Here is a 20,559-nt window from a genome sequence, read left to right as displayed (position 1 = left end):
TGGGGCGGGGGGGGCGGATAGGGCAGAGTCTCACTAAATTGCCAGGATTGAATTGAAGTCAGACACTCCTGCCTCAGCCTCCCAAAGGCTGGGACTACAGGCATGTGCCACCATGCCAGGCTTTTTTAACTTCTGTCATCTGAACTTCATCTAAAGTTCACATAGCTCTCGTCCTCCCTGTGTGGGCAACAGCCACACACATTCCTTCACACACAAATACCTGCTCAGACACACATGCATACACACTCATACACACAGCCACATGCACTCCTTTGGGTCTTCTGCCTTTAAAAATATCATTCATCATTTCCTCAACCTTTAATTTCAATGGAAATGCTCACTGATGTGTGCGGAGAAGCTGGCGGATTAGGGAATAGCTTGGAGTACATGTTCATCTTCTTGGTTTATTTCTTAGAATCAATTCTTATCAGCTTTGAAGACAATGATTTATTAAAACACTGATATTCAAGATGATATGGAGCCAAGGAATAGAGGATGAAGCAGCCTATCCTATTGCTCTCTTTGGTTGAGAGATGAAGGCAAAGCTCCACATTGTTATAGACGTGGAATTGTGGCACACATCTACTCTACACAGTTAAGTAATTCATACTCCATAGCAAAAATCTAGCACACTCAAAATTAAAGTGCTTTCAGTTTGTAATAGCTAAAGCTTGGAAGCAGCCCAAGTGCCCATCAACAGGAAACTGGATAAAGAAGATGTGTTTTTTTGTAAAATGGAGTACTACTCAGCCATAAAGAAAGAAAAACTCGAGTCATTTATAGCTAAATGGATGCATATCGAGGCCATACTCTTAAGTGAAATAAATAGGACACACATGCACACACGTGTAAATACCGAATAGTTTCTCTAGTGTGAGAAACTGATAATGTAAACAAGAGTTAAAATGATTAAAATGAATAATTGATAATTTGAAATAGGAAAAAAGGTCCAAAGATGAAGGAGTGAAAGGAGGGGAAGGGGAAAGGAAAAGAGGGAAAGGAAATCTACGAGAAAAGAAAAAAAATGGAAATGAAATCTATGTAAATAGGGAAGGGTGGAGGAGGTGAAGGGTGCACAGGTAATGGGGGAAAAAATAAGAACCAAGATACACCATGTACAGGTACAAACACCCAATGATAAATGTAAACGAATTGTATACCTAAAATGTACCAATAAAATTTTTAAAAAATTAAAGTGCTTTGTTTAATTTAGGTGGGTGAGATGATTTTTCTTCCCTTTGGCCACTATGCTAAGGTCTACTGAAGTCTGTGGTTATTTCCTGGGGTTCTGTGCGCTCTTTATATTCTCTCTCCAAATCTTCTCTATGAGTGACTTGGGTGGACTCAGAGCCCCAACTCTTCCTTCACTCAGGGCTTACATCAGAGAACAAGACTTGCCCTGAACCCTCAGATTTCTACTTAACATCCCCACTTGGAATTCTAATCACCATCCCAATGAAGTATGGCTAAAAGGACTCACAGAAAGCTACTGTCATCCTCATACCTGAACTCCCACCTTCATTCTCCCCCAGGCACACCTTCCTGGCATTAATTAAGGGCATGGCAATCCCATAGCCATTCAGGTTAACAGCACAGATTGTTCAAGTCCTTTATTTTTTCTACACCCTCATGCAAATTGGACAGTGCCCCTGGCATTGCTTAACTCCAAGTCCTTGTTATTGTACTCATTGCTACCACTGAGTTACAATCAGGGTCTACATTTATCCCATTGGAATGGCTGCTACAGGAAATTTTGCCATTGGAAAAGTAAATCAGACAGCTTTCACTCTATGAATAATACTCCCCCCAAATACTCCAATACTTTCTCATAAAGTTAGATTAAACCATATCCCTTGGTGTATGGTGATTTCCACTCTGAGAGCCCGTGCTTACCCACAACCTGCACTGGATCCTGTTGCACTCAGGGGTCACAGTCCACTCACTGTGCACCCTCCTCCTCCTTCCCCACTATGTGACTCCACAGTGGCTCTTCCCACAGTAGCTCCTAGGACTTGACCTTGTCTCCTATATTTATCTTATCTCCAGTGTCTGCCTCCTCATATGAGAATATACAGGAGCAACATGGACCACTGTACATGTTTAATAAATGCTTATTGTCAGACCTTATATTTTTATCAAATTTTGGTTTTGGTACCAGAAATTGAACTCAGGACCTTGTGCTTTTGAGGTAGGCAGAGGAACCACTGAGCTAAATCCCCAGCCCCAGACCTTATATCTTTAAATGGCAAAATTTCTTCAAAAAGTACAATGGATATGAAATGCTATCAACTCACTAAAGTCATATCTTAATAATAGTATTAATTTCTAAGGAATTTCAAACTTTTCTTAATAAAGTTGATGGAGGAAAATAACTGAAATATCAGAGATACCAATTATAAATAATTAGATCATGGGGTTTTAAAATGACAAAACTGGATTAAAAAATGTATAGCTCACTGCTGATTGTCATTTTTAATTGTAGTGTTCTAATTAAAGAAAGATGAATATATATTCTTAGTTACTTTCATTGCATTGGAGCATAATATCCAATACCAACAAATTAAAGGAGGAAAGCTTTCTTTGGTTCACAGTTGTACAAGTTTCAGTCCACAGCTGGCTGGCTCCAAGGCAGGGCGCTATGACGTACAGGAAGAAGAGAGAGAGTGTAAAGGGTGGTATGAGGAAGAGACAAACACTTCCAGGCCATTCTCCCTGGGACCCACCTCTTCTGACCAGATCTCACCTCCCAACAGGAAGTCAGTCATAAACTCATCAGTGGACTAATCCACTGATGATTATCATGGGCCCATGATCCAGTCACCTCTCCAAAGGCCTATTTATGGGTGTATGAGGCTTTGGGGGGATATCTAGATATAAACCATCATCTATATCTATATCATCTATATCTATATCTATATCTATATCTATATCTATAGTCTCAACATTGCCCCAAAACAAGTGTTTTGGGTTTTTCAACTTGTTTGGGGTTTGTCAAAAATAAATGAGAACTTTTCCCTGCCACCAGATTTGAAACTGAAGATGGTCATTAGGCTATATAATTAGGAGAAATGATATCGCATTTAAAAGTTACTGATCAAATTTTAGGCCAGAAATAGATTCGTGGGTCTTCTATTTATGTCCTTTATCATTTGCATATTTGTTTTGTAAAATCAATACTTGTTTCCAAAACTCTCTGTTCTGATGTGAATGTGACTTAAGTTATTGGTCAAAAATATCCAGCTTTATCAAGAGATATATCTTAATCTCTTTTTTAATATAAAAATATTGTTCAAAAACTTTAGTTTAATCTCAAACACAATTATTGGATTCTTTTTCAATCTTGTGCTAAAATTGCATATTCTCGTTGTTCTAGGAGATGCTATATTTAAGAAAGGGAAACACATCTCCATGTGAAAATTATGTTTCATAGACAGATACAATTTCTTTCCCCTCAGATAGTTTGAACCACATCATGAGATAACTATTTTTAATTCTAAAAAATATTGTAAATTTTATGCTATTGTTATGTCTGCCATGAGTCAGCTACACAATGATTTATTCATTATGTGCAATTAAACTTACAATTGCAATAAGAAGGATGTTGAATTGCTTCTTGTCCACACACTGATTATTATTAAACCTTGGACATGTGGTCTGGGTTTGTTTTAAAGACTGATTTATGCATGTCTGAAATAGTCAATGTTTAGACACATTGTTCCTGTAAAAGGAACAATAATATAAGTTCAATAATATTTGGCTTACTATTGAACTTGTCAAATTCCAAAAAAGAAAATAGCAAGTAAAGATTAGAGCTGAGCATTAACAAACCTCAAATTTGTGTTTGTGCTAATTTAAGTGGTAGCAATGCAAGATAATAATCTGTCTCATTATAGCAAACATACACTGTGTATTTTCAGAGACAAATGTAAACTGCAGTGGCTGTAAAACCAGAGTAAGAGAGGTCAATATGTGTTTTCTTCAAGGATCCTACCAAAAGGTACAAGAACTCTGCTGCCTGTAATTGTGTCCATGAGATCCTTTGTAGACTCACACTTTTAATATAAAGGCAATGTTGTTCTAAAATGTTCTATGAAAGTTCTACAACATTCCTTAAGTTATTCAATGAATATACACAGAATCCAGATTTATTTAAATAACTTGTTTTACCTAAAAATTGCTTGATAGGACTGATGTTAAATTTTAAGCATTTCATTAAACTGTTATACATATACATAAAACGTTTTCAATAATTTGAATTGAATGACCAAGTCACTAATAAAAATCCATCAAGAATATATTAAAATATTTGATAGTTGTTTGTTTTATGGTCAATTAGACTAAAACAAAAGGTTGGAAAAAGGAAAAGGAAGGAAGGAAGGAAGAAGGGAGAGAAGAGGGGAGAAAAGGAGGAAAAAAGGAAGGAAGGCAGTTAGGAAGGAAGGAATGAAAGAATGAAGGAAAGAAGGAAGGAAGAGACAGAGGAAGGGTGGTTCCTTACAGTTAACACAATTTTATATCATTTTCCTTTGCTCAATAGCTTCATTGCATTTGAAAATAAAATGTTAACAATCAGAATTTCAGTATTTGCTATCCTGCTAACAGATACAATGTTAGCTGTCTTCCTTTCACCCTCTGTTCAGTTCCAGACACAAATATTTAAAATTTTCATCTGTCCAAAATGCTTCTCCTTTTTTTTAGAAAGAGAATTGAGCAATAAAAAGTAGGCATTATAATTGAAGTTACCCCCCATATATTATCAGATCATAGTGCAATAAAATTGGAGATCAATAACATAAGAAAACGCAAAACATCCACAAATACATGGAAATTGAACAACACCCTCCTGAAGAACCAATGGGTGACAGAGGAAATTAATGAAGAAATTAGACAGTTTCTACAAGTAAATGATAATGCCAGTACAACATACAGGAATCTGTGGGACATAATGAAAGCAGTTCTACGTGGGAAATTCATAGCAGTGAATGCCCATATTAGGAAAACAGAGAGAACTCAGTTAAATAACCTAGTGCAGAACCTCAAGCTCCTAGAAAAGGAAGAGCATAACAAACCCAAAGCTTGTACAAGGTAGGAAATTATAAAGATCTGAGCAGAAATCAATGCAATGGAGACTAAGAGAACAATACAAAAAAAATCAATGAATCAGAGTTGGTATTTATAAAGAATAAATAAAATTGATAAACCTTTAGCCAACCTTATCAAAAAAAGGAAAGAAAAGCCTCAAATCCATGCAATTAAGAACAAAAAAGGTGAAGTCACCACAGATCCACCAGAAATACAGAGGATCTTCAATACCTACTTTGAGAACCTGTATTCTAATAAAATGGAAAACACAGAAGAAATGGGCAGATTCCTAGATACATATGAATTGCCAAAATTAAACGAAGAAGATATAGAAATTCTAAACACTCCAATAACAATGAGTAAAATAGAAAATGTAATAAAACACTTACCAACAAAGAAAAGCCCAGGTCCTGATGGCTTCACTGCTGAATTTTACAAGACGTTTAAAGAAGAACTATCACCATTACTCTTTAAACTCATCAAGGAAATTGAAAGGGAAGCAAGGTGTCCAGATTCATTCCTGGAAGCAAGTGTTACTTTGATCCCAAAACCAAGGAAAGACCCAACCCAAAAAAAGAACTACAGACCAATCTCCCTAATGAACATAGATGCAAAAATCCTCAACAAGATACTGGCAAACAGAATACAGAGGGTCATCAAGAAGATCATACACCCTGACCAAGTCGGATTTATCCCAGGGATGCAAGGATGGATCAACATCCCTAAATCAATAAATGTAATACACTATATTAACAGAGTCAAGGACAAAATCCATATGATCATCTCAATAGATGCAGAAAAAGTATTTGACAAAATCCAACACCCATTCATGATAAAAACGCTACAGAAAATTGGCATAGAAGGTCTTAATCTCAACCTGATTGAGGCTATCTTTGAAAAACCAACAGCCAACATCATACTAAATGGTCAAAAACTGAAAACTTTCATGCTAAAATCTGGAAGAAGACAAGGATGCCCACTATCACCACTCCTGTTCAATATTGTTCTGGAAACATTAACCATAGTAATTAGAAAAGAGAAAGAAATAAAAGGAATAAAGATAGGAAAGGAAAAAGTGAAACTGTCATTATTTGCTGATAATGTGATACTTTACATAGAAGATCCAAAAAACTCAATCAAAAGTCTTCTAGACCTAATTGATAGATTCAGTAGAGTAGCTGGATACAAAGTCAACACTCAAAAAACAATAACCTTCTTATACTCAAATAGTAGACCCATTGAGAGAGAAATTTGGGAAATAATTCCTTTTACAATAGCATCTAAAAAAATGAAATATCTAGCAATCAACCTAACAAAGGAAGCAAAAGACCTCTACACTGAAAACTATGGCATTCTGAAGAAGGAAATCGAAGAGGATATAAAAAAATGGAAAGATATCCCTTGTTCCTGGGTAGGAAGAACCAATATAGTGAAAATGGCCATACTTCCAAAACTGCTATACAGATTTAATGCAATGCCGACTGAAATTCCAACAATATACTTCACAGAAATAGAGAAAACAATCCAAAAATTCATTTGGAAGCAGAAGAAACCTAGAATAGCAAAAGCAATTCTAGGCAACAGAGACATGGCTGGCGGTATCACAATCCCCAACTTGAAACTATACTACAAAGCTACTGTGATAAAAACAGCATGGTACTGGCAAAGAAACAGAACCGAAGATCAGTGGAATAGATTAGAAGATCCAGAAACAACTCCAGACATACTCAGTCACCTCATCTTTGACAAAGGAGCCAACCACCCTCACTGGAGGAAAGATAGGCTATTTAATAAATGGTGTTGGAAAAACTGGATATCAACCTGCCAAAGAGTAAAACTAGACCCATACCTATCACCATGCACTAAACTAAGATCAAAGTGGATTAAAGATCTAAATATTAAGACAGAAACACTAAACTTGGTGGAAGATAAGTTAGGTAGAACTCTTGATGACATTGGCATAGGAAAAGACTTTATGAACAAATCTTCAGTAGCACAGGAGCTAGCACAAAGAATCAACAACTTGGATCTCATCTTATTAAAAATCTTCTGCACTGCAAGAGAAACTACCAACAGAGCTAAGAGACAACCTACAATGTGGGAAGAAGTTTTTAGCAGCTGTACCTCAGACAAAGGTCTACTATTGAGAATATATAAAGAATTGAAAAAAATCAGACCCCCCAAATTCAAAGACCCAATTCAAAAATGGGCATCTGAAATGAACAGACATTTCTCAGACAAAGAAGTAAAAACTTCAAATAAATATATGAAAAAATGTTCAATATCACTGGTCATTTGAGAGACGCAGATGAAAATAACACCGAGATTCCACCTCACCCAAGAAAGAATGGGTGCTCTCAAGAATTCAACCAATAACAAATGCTGGCGGGGGTGTGGAGAGAAAGGAACTCTTCTCCATTGTTGGTGGGAATGTAGACTGGTGCAATCACTGTGGAAATCAGTATGGAGATACCTCAAAGAACTAGGACTGCAGGTCCCATTTGACCCAGCTATTCCCCTACTGGGAGTCTTCCCCAAAGAATAAAAAGAATCATACCACAGCGATATATGTGCAACTATGTTTATAGCAGCACAGTTTGTAATAGCTAAAGCTTGGAAACCGCCCAAGTGCCCATCGACTAGAAACTGGATAAAGAAGATGTGGTTTTTTAATAAAATGAAGTACTACTCAGACATAAAGAATGAGAAACTAGAGACATTTATAGCTAAATGGATGCATATTGAGGCCATACTCTTAAGTGAAATAAATAGGACACAGAGGTGTAAATATCGAATAGTTTCTCTAGTGTGAGAAACTGAAAGTGTAAATAAGGATGAATATGATTAAAATGAATAATTTATAATTTGAAATAGGAAAAGCTCCAAGAGTTTGGGGGTGGTGGGCAGGGAAGGGGAAAGGGAAGAAGGGAAAGGAAAAATTATGAGAAAGAAAAAAAATGGAATCAAAGTCTGTGTAAATAGGGAAGGGTGGAGGGGGTGAAGTGTGCATAGGTAATGGGGGAAAAAAGAAGAGCTAAGATACATCATGTTCAGGTACAAACACCCAATGATAAATGTAAATGTATTGCATACCTAAAATGTACCAATAAATATATATTTACAAAGTAGGCATTATACATAACTAAGAGGCCAATATTGAACATATGCTCTTAAACATTTTATCACCCTATTGCATATTTCTTAAATGAAATAATTTGTTCAGATAACTGATTTGTGTTTCTGTCTCTGAAAATGTTTAACATTAATGTTGAATGTTAATGCTTCCCAGCCACCCTGAATTAAGCATCTTTGCTCCACCACGCCCTTCCTCCAAGGTGTTTCTGCCATGGAGCCAGGCAGTTTGATTTTCCCAAAACTGTGAGCCAAATTAAACCTCCTCTTTGTGGTTATGGTTTTGTGCGTATTGGTACTGGGTGTGGGTTAAGCCACTGATAAGATTAGTGACCTCATAGTCCAAGCACCTCTACAGGAGTCTCAATCCAGTCAAGCTGACAATGAAATTTAACCGCATAGCTAGGTCATACACTTGTGTTGTTTGAAACAACTAAATGAAAATTACTTTTTACAGCAGCAATACAAAACTAATACACCTAGCCAATATATAAAATAGCTGGTCGCACAAGTAATCCGAACACTGAAGTTCCTCTGTACTTCTGCAGAGATGGATATGGTCATACCACACTGCAATGGGGGGCCACATGAGGGCAGAGATAGAAATAAATGAGATCACCAATATGGGACAGCTGCAATTTTCACCCACGACACTCTGACAACTCATGTACCACACAGCTGTGATATGTGCCAAGTGTGACACATCTCTAGTTCATTCTACCTTTTAATGTGTGAAAGTGAATTCAAGGACATACTCACGTCATACCAAGTGGGACTTTTGATATTGCATCTAGTGTTCTACGGCCGTTGCAAAAATGAAGGCTTAAATGCAAGATTTTGTCATGAATTAAGACATCCGTTATATGTGTTTTGGATGACAAATGGTGAAGAAATTTTGATTGTAATGAATTCATAGTAATTATATAATCTGAAAGAGTAAGTCTTTGGGTTATAATATAATATCTTCAACTGTTTGTACAATTAAAACAGTATTGATCATTTATGTTCTGAAATTGTAAGTCTTAATTTTATTAACGTAGAAAAGTATATACAGTTTTGTTTTCTTAGAATTAATGCATTCTTTCAGAAAGTCATATTTCTAGATTTTAATTTTTTACCAAAACAATACAAAAGACAAAAATACTGGTAATATCTTAATTTCATTTTCTTCTGCTCATGTGTATTACGTATATAAGATAAAATATATTAAATATGTGTTTCACATAAATGTACAAAAGTATATTCATAATGCATATGTGTTTTCTTTGTTACTTACCTTTATCATTTCTCTCTCTCTCTCTCTTTTGCAGCGTGGACACTCAAGCCTAGGGCCTCTACCAACTGTATAATATCTCTAACCGACATCTTATATTTTAACATAGTTTTCTGCCTGCATTCATCGAGCCCACCACCTTAAGGATATTCCCAGAACCATTTAAACAAACTACTTGTCTTAGTTATTTTTCCTTGTTGATGAGACAAAATATGCAATACCCAAAGTTAAAGGAGGAGTTTTGGTTCACTGTAGAAGTTTCAATGCATAGTTGGCTGGCTGCAAGACAGGGTGGCATGGCAGAAGGACATCACAAGGAGAGAAACAGTTCATGGCAGGCAGAAGGCAGCAAGAAGCAAGCCACAAACACTAGATTCTTTCTGTCCCTTTATATCATATGTACTTTTAGGTGGGTAGCACTCACATCCAGGTTGGAACACCCTGAATCCTACCCAGAACTATCCCAAACCAATCAGTAGGCTAATTTAGTAATCACACACCCTTAATCCCGGCATCACACACTCTAGATCCTGCCACCCCCACCTATGAGTGCATAAGGATTTGAAGGACATCTACACACAATTTATGATACCACTTAAGCATGTTTCATCTTTCCTCACTTCTTTTTAACCTATCACAGGTAAATAATCTTAGTGGCCAATATTTTAGATTGAAAGTGAGGACTTTTCTTTGCTTATCTCTATTTAGAACTTTGATATGTGTACTGAATTGCCCCTTTGGAAACTTGCACTTTTCTACCAGCAGTACACATGCTTTCCTTTTTACCATGGCATCTCCAAGTTGGGTATTTCATTATTTTTTAATCATCTCATAGACAAAAATGGAGTGTTATTACTATTTGAATGTACATCTCTTTGTTTACTACTGTAATACCTACTACTGTAGGTATTTTTAATGTTCAATAAACTATTTTCACTTCATTTATACATTATTCACTTTGTCTCATTTTCTTATAAGATACCTATCTTTTAATTATTGGGTTATAAATCTTTATCATTTATGTCTATTGTTTATTATTCTTCAGCTCATTTTTATTATTTATCTTGACCAATGATTTGTATATTAATACATATCTTAAAAATTACATATTTGAAATACTGATGTTTTCTTTTATGCATCATGGGTTTAATATTTACTTTCAGAAGACCTGCCAAAGTATGACATAATACATTATGCAATTTCCCAGCATAATTTTTATACTGTTAATATTTATACCTATGCCATCTGGTATTTATGTTACTGTATGACATACATAAGTAAATACCTCCTACATTAATAAAATGTTCCTAATCTTCATAATAGGGAGTTACTGAGATCTCTAGAACAAGATGTCCATTTACACTTGACATTAAGTTTGTAACATTGCTATCTCTAGTATGTAATATGATCTTTACTTGGTGAAATACTGAGTGAAATCAATGCATTTTGGCTTTAGTAATTACTCCAAATTTGTATTGTATTTAACATCACCTTTTCTAGTGGTATAACATTATTGTCAAACAAGAATTACTGGTGTGAAATATTAAATAAGAAGATTGAGATTTTTCTTTCTCTAATCCTGGATTGCTTTAAGAACTCTAACTTTGAAAATGTGTTTATTTATTCATAATCAAGAAAGTATGCAAAATATTCTGCATTTTTATGCCTGAAAGTACTTGGAAAAGATAAACTTCAGAAGATTATTATCAGCATAGTTGGTGTGCGTTGACAGAATGTTACTGAACATGGTACATTTACACATTAACATTTAAGTTACAGTCTATATTTTTTTTCTTTAGGATCCAACAAATTCAGTCTATTGAAATAATATGATTGTTTTCTTAGTTACTACAAAATTAGGAGTTTGAACTAAGACAAAACACTGATTTTGTAAACAAGAGGCAGATGAAAGGCTATACTTGTGTTCTAGAAAGAAAAATATAATAAAACTGAACACTGAAATCATAATCATAAAAGATCTAACTAAGATAGGCAAATGCTGGAGGAAAAATCTCTACAAGAAGAGAGTTCAGTTTTGTAGAATACAGTTTTACTGTTTAATTTACCAAAGCAAATAAGGAAGTGTGTGGTGGGGGTCCAGAAGAGATTACCAGATACAAATGAATGTTTTCTGAAGTCACATACTGGAATTAAATTTGAATGAATGAAGCATTTTAGGTAGGCAGCATCTTAGAAGCATCTTAGGTAGGTAGCATCTTAGAAGAAGTGGCTGTCTTAAGTAACTTCATGCATCAATTTCTGAGTGCCTAACATATGCTTAAGAAAAAAAAGTAGGAGTGGAAAAACAGAAATATCACAATAAGAGATGATGTAGCTAAGATGATTAGGCTAAGAAACTAGTAATAGTCACTCAACTTTTAGGGTCAAACTGATGCTGGAGTGGTTATATTTTCTTCTTTTAATACAATTGCCTCTTGGCACATCTCTCTAACTACCACACTTAGGAACAGTAATATGTTAATAATTATATTGTAAAATTTGATATTTAGATCATTAACAACCCCACATCATTGCAGTAGGAACATGTGTTAGTTTTATATACTGAGTCACAAATTAGCACAAATTTACCAGCTTAAAGCAACAGTCATTTATTATCTCACCTATATGTATCCCAGAAGTCTTGGTAGGACTTAAGTGAGTTCTTTCCTTATAACCTCACAAAGCTAAAGTCAAGAATTCAAGCTGGGGATTTAGCTCAGTGGCACTGCTCCTGCCTCTTGAGTGCAAGGTCCTAAGTTCGATCACTGGTACCACACACACACACACACACACACACACACACACACACACACAAAGAATTCAACTCCAGTTGGGCTTTCATCGGAGTCTGGAGGCCATCCTGAATGTCATCCAGGTTGTTGGGATTATAGGACTGTGGCTTCTGCTTTCTGGCTGCCTGACAACTGAAGGACATTCTCAAGTCATAAGAATGACCTGCCAGTCCCTACCACATGGTCCCCCATGTAATAAGGCTGTTTGTTCCTCTATTACCAGCAGGAATATTTTCTATAGTGTAGAATCTCTCTAACTTCTCCTAAGCCTGAATTTCAGAACTTCTTTTAAATCAGACCATTTGATTGGACCAGGTCAACCAGAGCAGCTTTCCTTTTGATTAGGGTCAACTTATTAGAGACCTTAACTACCTTAACTTCCCTTTGTCATATAATATAACATGATGATGAAGCGGGACCCTGTTAGTTTCACAACTTTTTTTGTACTTGAAGATAGGATTATATATAAGGGTTTTTTTTATTGTTTTCTTTCTTTCCAAGCAAGAGGGGAGATATTAAGGTCAAACAAAGTTCCTATTGTAGTCTGGCTGCCTGTGCTTTCCTTCCCTCACTGCTGCAACACACATTCAGAAGGGGAACATTTCATATAAATTCACTCAAAGTCCAAAATTTCTCTTAAAACTCATCAGCATGAAGCTCCAAATCTCATCAGTGAAATAATCTGGCGCAGATGGGGCAGATGGGTGTGTATGGCCCTTGAGGATTACTCCATTCCAGCCAGGGTCTGGTTTCTCTCCCTGTGTAGGCTTATGAAACTACAGAGACAAGCTCCCTGGCACAGCATTCCCAACCTCTAGTGGCAGTGCAGATTTAAGATTCTGGTTTAAGAATACAAAAATGAAAAATGGAAAGGAAACAGGAGTAATGCGGCTATCATGCCTTTGAAACATACCAGGTTACAAGTTGATTTTTCTTGATTATGTTTCAGAGTCTAGGAAAGATCCTTTGTGGCTTTGGTTCTGCTGAGTAATCTTTTCTCATGCAAAGCAAAATATATTTGCAGGTGTGTAATTTTATTCTGATTATTGAATGTCATTAGAATTTGGGTATTCTGACTTTATTTTCATTAGGTTCTCTCTTTGTTCTTTTCAGTCCAGTTGGAAAGTATTTCTCCTGAAATAATTTTCCCAAGAAGCTTGTAGGCCTTCTTTGAGATTAGTGGGGTTTTGCTCCTTTAGAAAAAAAGTCACCTTTACAAATCCCTTTAACATGGTTCTTCTGCCTGGGTTCTGGTAAGATGGTGAAGGTCAGGGCCCTTCATCCTTCTTGAGGCCCTAAGGTTGATGTAGAGAACCTGGGAAGCACAACTTTAACCATTTAAAGGTGTCTTTTTTTGTTATTAAATACTATATCTTGTGATATTTCTGATGTTTTAGCAATGCTTGTACATCAAAAATGCAGTCTTTTCTTTAGGCCATGGGTTCAGTAATCATTTCTGACTTGTAACTTCTCTTCCACCAGAAGAGGCTAGGGGTTTCCCAAATCACCCTGTTCTGATTGCCCTTTTCTTTAATTATTCTTCTTTTGATTTATTTTTCCCATCTCATAGGTAACTTTAAGCAACATGAAGAAGCCAGCTGACACCTTCCACACTGAACTGGGTGATTTCCTTAGGCACACAGCCTTGGGTGCAGGAGCTCTGCTTGACACATGCCTGCAAGGCACTGTTCTGCTGAACTTTCTGCTGTTCCCAAACAAAGATACCTGTCTTCCAGTTTCGAATAACATGTTCTGCACTTATGGAGCCCTCACAGGCCATCACCCAAATCTAAGCTTCTATTCCCTGTCTGTCCAAGGCAATCTAGGCTCTTTCCCCTCAGCCTCCTCAAAATGACTCCAATTTCCTTCAACTACACATCACTGCCTAGTCTCATTGTTATAGCAGTACCTCATTTTCAATTCCCAAATCTGCAGTAGATTTGTATTGCTGTGTAGCAAAGTACCACAAATTTAGATTTTTAAAATCTCACCCACTTATTTTGATATGGTTTCTGTGGGTCAGAGGCCACAGCACTTGATCTTCTGCACCAGGTACAGTTGAGTGTTAGGTGTAGCTGTGCTCTTTAACCTTTTGCTGAGATCCCTCTTTCTGGATTTTTAGGTCATGGTCAGAATTCAGTTCCTCAGAGGCATTTGACTGAGGTCCTCACCATGGTGCTTACTGTTCAGGTTAGTGTTGCTCTGAGTTCCTACAGGCTGCCTCTCTCACAGCCAAGCAGGTCACACGTGGCTGCTTGTAGGGATAGCAGTATCACTGACTGACGTTTCAGCTGAGTTTAGAGAACTGCCTGATTAGGGCAGGCCCACCTAAGATCTTATACCTTTTAGTTAATTTACAGTCAATTGATTGAGGGCCAGATTTACACTTACAGAACAACTTTTGCTATAGACTATAAAATAATAACTAAGTGATATCTGAAGCTTCTATCTATTGCAAGAGGAGGCGATTACAGGAGGCTTCTATCAAGAGATAACAGTCTTTTTGTCATACAAGAAAAAATTTAAATGGAACTCAAATGTTATTGTATCTACATGGCTTTATTATAAGTAAATCTGTAGCTCAAACTTGATAGACTAGTGTCACATGTTAATTTGAAACTACATTATTTCATTTCTGCAAACTATAAACAATTTCCTTATAACCTCAGTATTTTCTTTTTATTTGTATGTCTGTTTTCAACAGAAATATGTCACTCATTAATCAAGTAGTAAGTGATTGATATTTTATTGTGTAAAAGCTGTAAATAAGAGCAGATGAGAAGCTAAATGTAGAACTTCAGAAATCAGAACTAGACCCTACTCATGTTATACACCCATCATCATGAATTGATGTTTCAAACACAGAGCAAGATTGTTTCAGAAAAGGAAACAGGTAATTCTACTGGTACAAGCACTTTTCATTATGGTCCCTATTTTTCCATATTGGACAACTAATCTTAAATATATAGTTTGATAATAGTTGGTCACAAATAAGTACATTCAGAATTAAAATATCACTAAATATAATCATGTTTTAAAAACTGCATAATTCTTTAAGGTAAATTAATTTATAAAAAGTTATGCAGGGCCAGGGATTTAGCTCAGTGGTTTCGCAGCCTGCCTTGAAAGCACAAGGTCCCGTGTTCGATCACTGGTACCAAAAAAAAAAGTTATGCAAATTTATAAAGCTATATTATAGGAATCAAATCAATAAAGTGAAACAGCATTTTTTGATGATTGTAAGAATTTTCCAATGTATGGCGTATTTATCTCAAATTGGATTCTTTTTAAACTATAAGTAGGTTTCTCATGTAGATCTGTCTCAGATTTGTTGCTTTTTGAACTATGAAAGTGAATTAGGTACTTATAAACTAATTGTACTATTAGCTCAGAACATTTCTGAAGTGTTAAATATTATGTCATAGAGTCCTTCCTTAGAACATATAAGCCATAACTCATATGTAAAATATTTTTTCTTCTATTTTGGATTACCAGTACATGATGTCTTCTAAGAGTGGACTAAATACATCAAAAAATGCATTGAGAATGTTTAAAATGATACAACCTAACAAAGTCAAAGATTGCCCCTTTGGTAATAATACAGATTTGTGTCTTGCCCGGTGAAGGATATGGTGTGGGTGTGATTCTTCTGAAGACAAAGTGTTTTGCAGCAGTGAAGACCAGTGTGGCGCAGTGAGTTCAGCAACAATCTCTGATGAGACAGCAAAAAACGGAAGGAAAGAGAGCCCGGCAGGGAACTGCAGTACTCCACCCAGGAGATGGAGGTTCAGAGGCATTATTTCTCAGCCTTGGCTGCAGGTAACCCCTTTTTTATTTCAATGACCTTATGATCTTCCCATTACTTGTATTAATGAATTTTTTGTTGCAACTATCATCATCTAACACACATTTTATAAAATTCTTCTACTGTGTACACGCAAGCTAAAAGTCTGAGGGCATTTGTAAGAAATTTATACTTTCCCTTAGAGATTCATTCTTCCCCTTTTCTGTAGTTTATTCAGATACAGATGTAAAAGTAGGATGACTTGAAATTATATTCACGTTGGTATTCATCAGTCCTCAGATTAGTATGTTTTAGAATAGAAGTTCCACATTACAATTTTCTCCTTAGAATACTTGTAGTCCTTGGAAATTCTCATGATTATAACATGTAAGTATCACGTGTAGCCAGAGTATGTAATAAATAGGAACAAATAATCAAAATTCTGCTTGTAGCCGGGGATTTAGCTCGGTGGTTTCACCACCTGCTGCGCAGGCGCAAGGACCCGAGTTTGATCCCCGGTACCAAAAAAAAAAAAAAAAAAAAAAAAAATTCGCTTGTAAAGTGCTTAAAACACTGCTGACATCCAACCTTAACTGTTCCCTATTTTTCATCTTTTTCATCAGACTTCTCTGTAGAAAATTGAGTGCTCTGTCACAGAAGTGCCCAAAGTGCCCAAGTTATACACAAGAGGCTTCATGAGACTGGGAACCAGACTGCTATTCTTGCCTCAGTCCTATTAAAAAATTGCATATGGGATTGAGAATGAGCAGGGAAACTCAATTAACTTCCCTGGACCTTTTCTTTTTCTGTTTGAGTTCTTAAAATATGAGGGATTGAAATAGATGGTTTTTAAACTCGCCTCTGACCCCTGGAAAAAATACCCTTTTGTCCTAACATAAAAATATTTAACAGACATCACTACACTACTGAGTAATTCTATTCTAGTTCATCTAGGCTGCTATACCAAAATATCATAAACTTAGTAGCTTATAATCAACAGAAATTTTATTTCCTAGGTCAGGAGGCTGGGGATCTAAATCAACTCCCTGGAAAATATGGTGTCTAGTGAGGGCCACTGTCTTTAGAGAAATAATCTTCTTCCAACCTCAGCTGCCAGAAGAGGGAAGGGATCTCCCTAGCTATTTTTTGTAAGGTTACTAATCTCTCTATGAGGGCCCTGACCTCACCAAATATCACCTCACAAAGGCCTTACCCACCACTACATACCATCCCCTTGGAGGTGAGAGTCTCAATGTACAGATTTTGAACAGACAAAAACATATTATTAGTTATGCTATATATTTATTATACATAAAATTATAAACATAGAGGGAGACAATTTGTACACCTATTTTTGTGAGATGAATGCGGTTTGTCCCTGAAAACTGATGATAAAATTTAATCCCCATTGTGACAAAAAGGGTGGAAATCTAACATAAATAGGGTTTTTAGGGATGTAACACTTGGGAAGTGATAAAAGGCATCAGGGTGGATCCCCATGATTGAACCCTGGTGGCTTTATCAGAAGACAGAGTAACCAAAGTAACACACGATCACTTTTCTTGCACGCGATGCCTGCACTGCCTTTGGTGTCTGCCAGCCCAGAGCCCATTGCCACATGAGGCTCCAGGCCTTGCACCTCTAGAACCATGAGCCAAAATAAACTTCCTGCCTTTATAACTTACACAATCTGTCATCATTATCAGCAACAACTACAATCGCCATCTAAAGCAATAAAAACATAATACAGAGTCCCATCTCAGCCACTAATAATGAGGAGAATAATGGAATCTGAGGAACCTGAAACGTTCTAGTCCCCAGCTTCTTCCTTCATGACCCAATAATTCTGAACTCCTATTTCTAAGTGGAAGTCTACCCCTTGTTATCTTGAAGTTTTTTTTAATCTCTTATTTGGAATATCTTGATTATACATGATGATTTCCAACCTTGGTACATATAAAGGTAGAATTTTGCAGTTTTAGCCAGTAGGGGGGACAACATAACAAAAACTAATTGGAAAAATCTTAATCTGTTTAGGATACAATCACAAAATACCATAAACTGGGTAGTTTATAAACAACAGAAACTTATTTCTCACAGTTCTGGAGGATGAGAAGTCCAAGATCAATACACTCACTGGTAGATTCAGTGTCTGGTCTGTGCTTGTTTCCTGGTTCACAGATGGACTCTTCGCACTGTGTCTTCACAGGGTAGAAGGGGAAGCGATGCAATGCTTGAAGACTTTTATTCCGGTACTCATCCCATTTATGAGGGCTGTGCCCCCCCAGGAGTCACTTTCCAACCCCACCTCTAACAACCACACATTGGTGATTAGGTTTTCAACATATGAATTATGGGGGAACATAAATATTCACACCATAGCTGGCAGAATGATGGAGGGGATACAAATAGGTTTTGGTAGGTCCTTAGTGTAAATGTGAGAACCACAGAGAATGTTGTGGTATGTATCATTCAAAGACAGTGATCAATTTTCTACCATGCAAGAACATAAAGGGTTAGGTGCCCCTTCCTCCTCCTATGTAGGAAAGACACCCTGTGTTTTTGAATCATTAATTGATAAACCTATCCACTTGAATGACTTCTAGTTTTAATGCCTGTCACAGGTATTAACATATGAGCTTTTATCTTGAATAGACATATGTGATGTATACACAGTATGATTTGCCATTTCTTATCCTTGCAGATATTTCAAGATTGTAGAAGTTATTAATTCATTCTAGAGTTGAAAGGGAACATAGAAGTTAGCTTTTTTACCTGCTATCAAATATAGATGCTTCCCCTCCACCAATCATGCCAGATGATACTACATTTTCAGGCTGAATCACTATCCATAGTCTGTATCTTTTATAGGGAGCCATTCAGTTTTCCTGGTTCACAGTTCATGTGACCTAGACATTTCCTCATAAATTTCACTCAGAAGTTTTCCTACAATTTTCAAACATTGATCTTACTTTTGAGACATTAATTCCTATCACCTAGGCCAACGTAGTTATCACAATTTCAACAACAGTAACAACAGAAAACTCTAAGGTTAGCTCTCCTCTTTGCCATTTCTCATGATTCTAGATTGTTCTACATTTATGCCAGCCTCTTCAGTTATTCTCCCCATTAAAACCCAGAAAAAAATGAGCCAGGCCTTTTTCCTTTTGATCAATGCATCTTTTCATAAGCCCAAAATCTCACTTGATGACTGTACTTTTCTTAATATACAGATTCATATATATTTTTAGTCAATTACAATGAAAGTAATGGCTCACACTGAGTTTGAGTAAAATAAAAGCTTAGAAATCCTAAGCCAGAGTTTTCCTATATTATCACTTAGTTAATTTGTAAAATACAACAATATATTTTAGAATTATCTCAATTATATTTTATAGTGTTGTTTGGATAAAAATGAAAGATTTTTCATAATATCTTTAAAAATCTTTATTATATCATTTAAAATATTAGATTCTGTAATTTTGTCATTAAAATTAGATAAAATTAGCTATGAATATAGTATTATCCAAAGCCCATAATAATATTGAATAAAATAAATTTGTTTAATGCTTAAATCTAGACAATCAGCATAGCCAAATATTATGGTTTTTCTTTTTGTAGTGAAAATACTTAATATTCACCATGAGAAATTCTCAAGAGCAAAATATATCACTATTAGCTACATTTAACCATTCTACAATATATACGTTCTTTGATACATCACGCTGTCCTTGACAAATGCATATTATTTCATGTGAATTAAAAAATAAATAAAAATTCATATAATTTTAAAAACGTTAACATTTATGTTATATGTAATGCACCACAAATATACATGTATTATATATATATATATATATATATATATTTTTTTTTTTAATTTAGAAAAGCAGAAGTCCAAAACTCCACACCAAAGGCATTTATTGAATTTGGCAGAGGAATCAGCTGTGAGACACAAAAAAATGTTATCCTGTAGCCTGAATTCCTTCATATTCTAGCAAGAAAATGGTGAGTATCCTTTTTCTCCCCCAAATACCTTACTGAAATACAGATACACCCTCTAACATTTTAATCAACTACTGAAATGAAGACATGAATATTGACACATTGTTTAAATCTATGACAAATCTGGGAAAAAAGATTTAACACCCTGAAAGATGGTATCAAGATTTAGTAAGACTGAGTGATATTGACAACTTCTGGTGCCTTGCAATTCGCCACTGATTAATTGGAGGGGAATTTAAAGCCACAATTATTTATTCATTATATAAAACTGCCTAATACATTTAGTATTTGTGATTTTTTAAAACATACTGGCCACTGTGCTGTTGCTAATAATAAAAACCTTAAAACTCCAAAAATATTTTTATCTTTTCTATTTAAACAAAATTAATATGGTTTGGAAATACAGAGTGCCAATTCCTTAAAGCTGAATTTCTCAGGATTCTTTTTCATTTGCATAAATGTATAAAACATAAATATTCAAGGTTTCTGAA

General features: G+C 35.7%; 1 protein-coding gene across 3 annotated transcripts in view; it reads right to left on the bottom strand.

Annotated features, from left to right (window-relative positions):
* Positions 1–20,559, bottom strand: part of Neto1 (neuropilin and tolloid like 1) — a 114,969-nt gene that overhangs the window by 13,253 nt on the left and 81,157 nt on the right. The window lies entirely within an intron of this gene.

The sequence above is a fragment of the Heterocephalus glaber genome, unplaced genomic scaffold, assembly GCF_053883595.1.
Source record: "Heterocephalus glaber isolate CG9 unplaced genomic scaffold, H.glaber_assembly_v1.0 deba00000331, whole genome shotgun sequence".
NCBI lineage: Eukaryota > Metazoa > Chordata > Mammalia > Rodentia > Bathyergidae > Heterocephalus > Heterocephalus glaber.
This window is presented reverse-complemented; position numbering and strand designations above follow the sequence as displayed.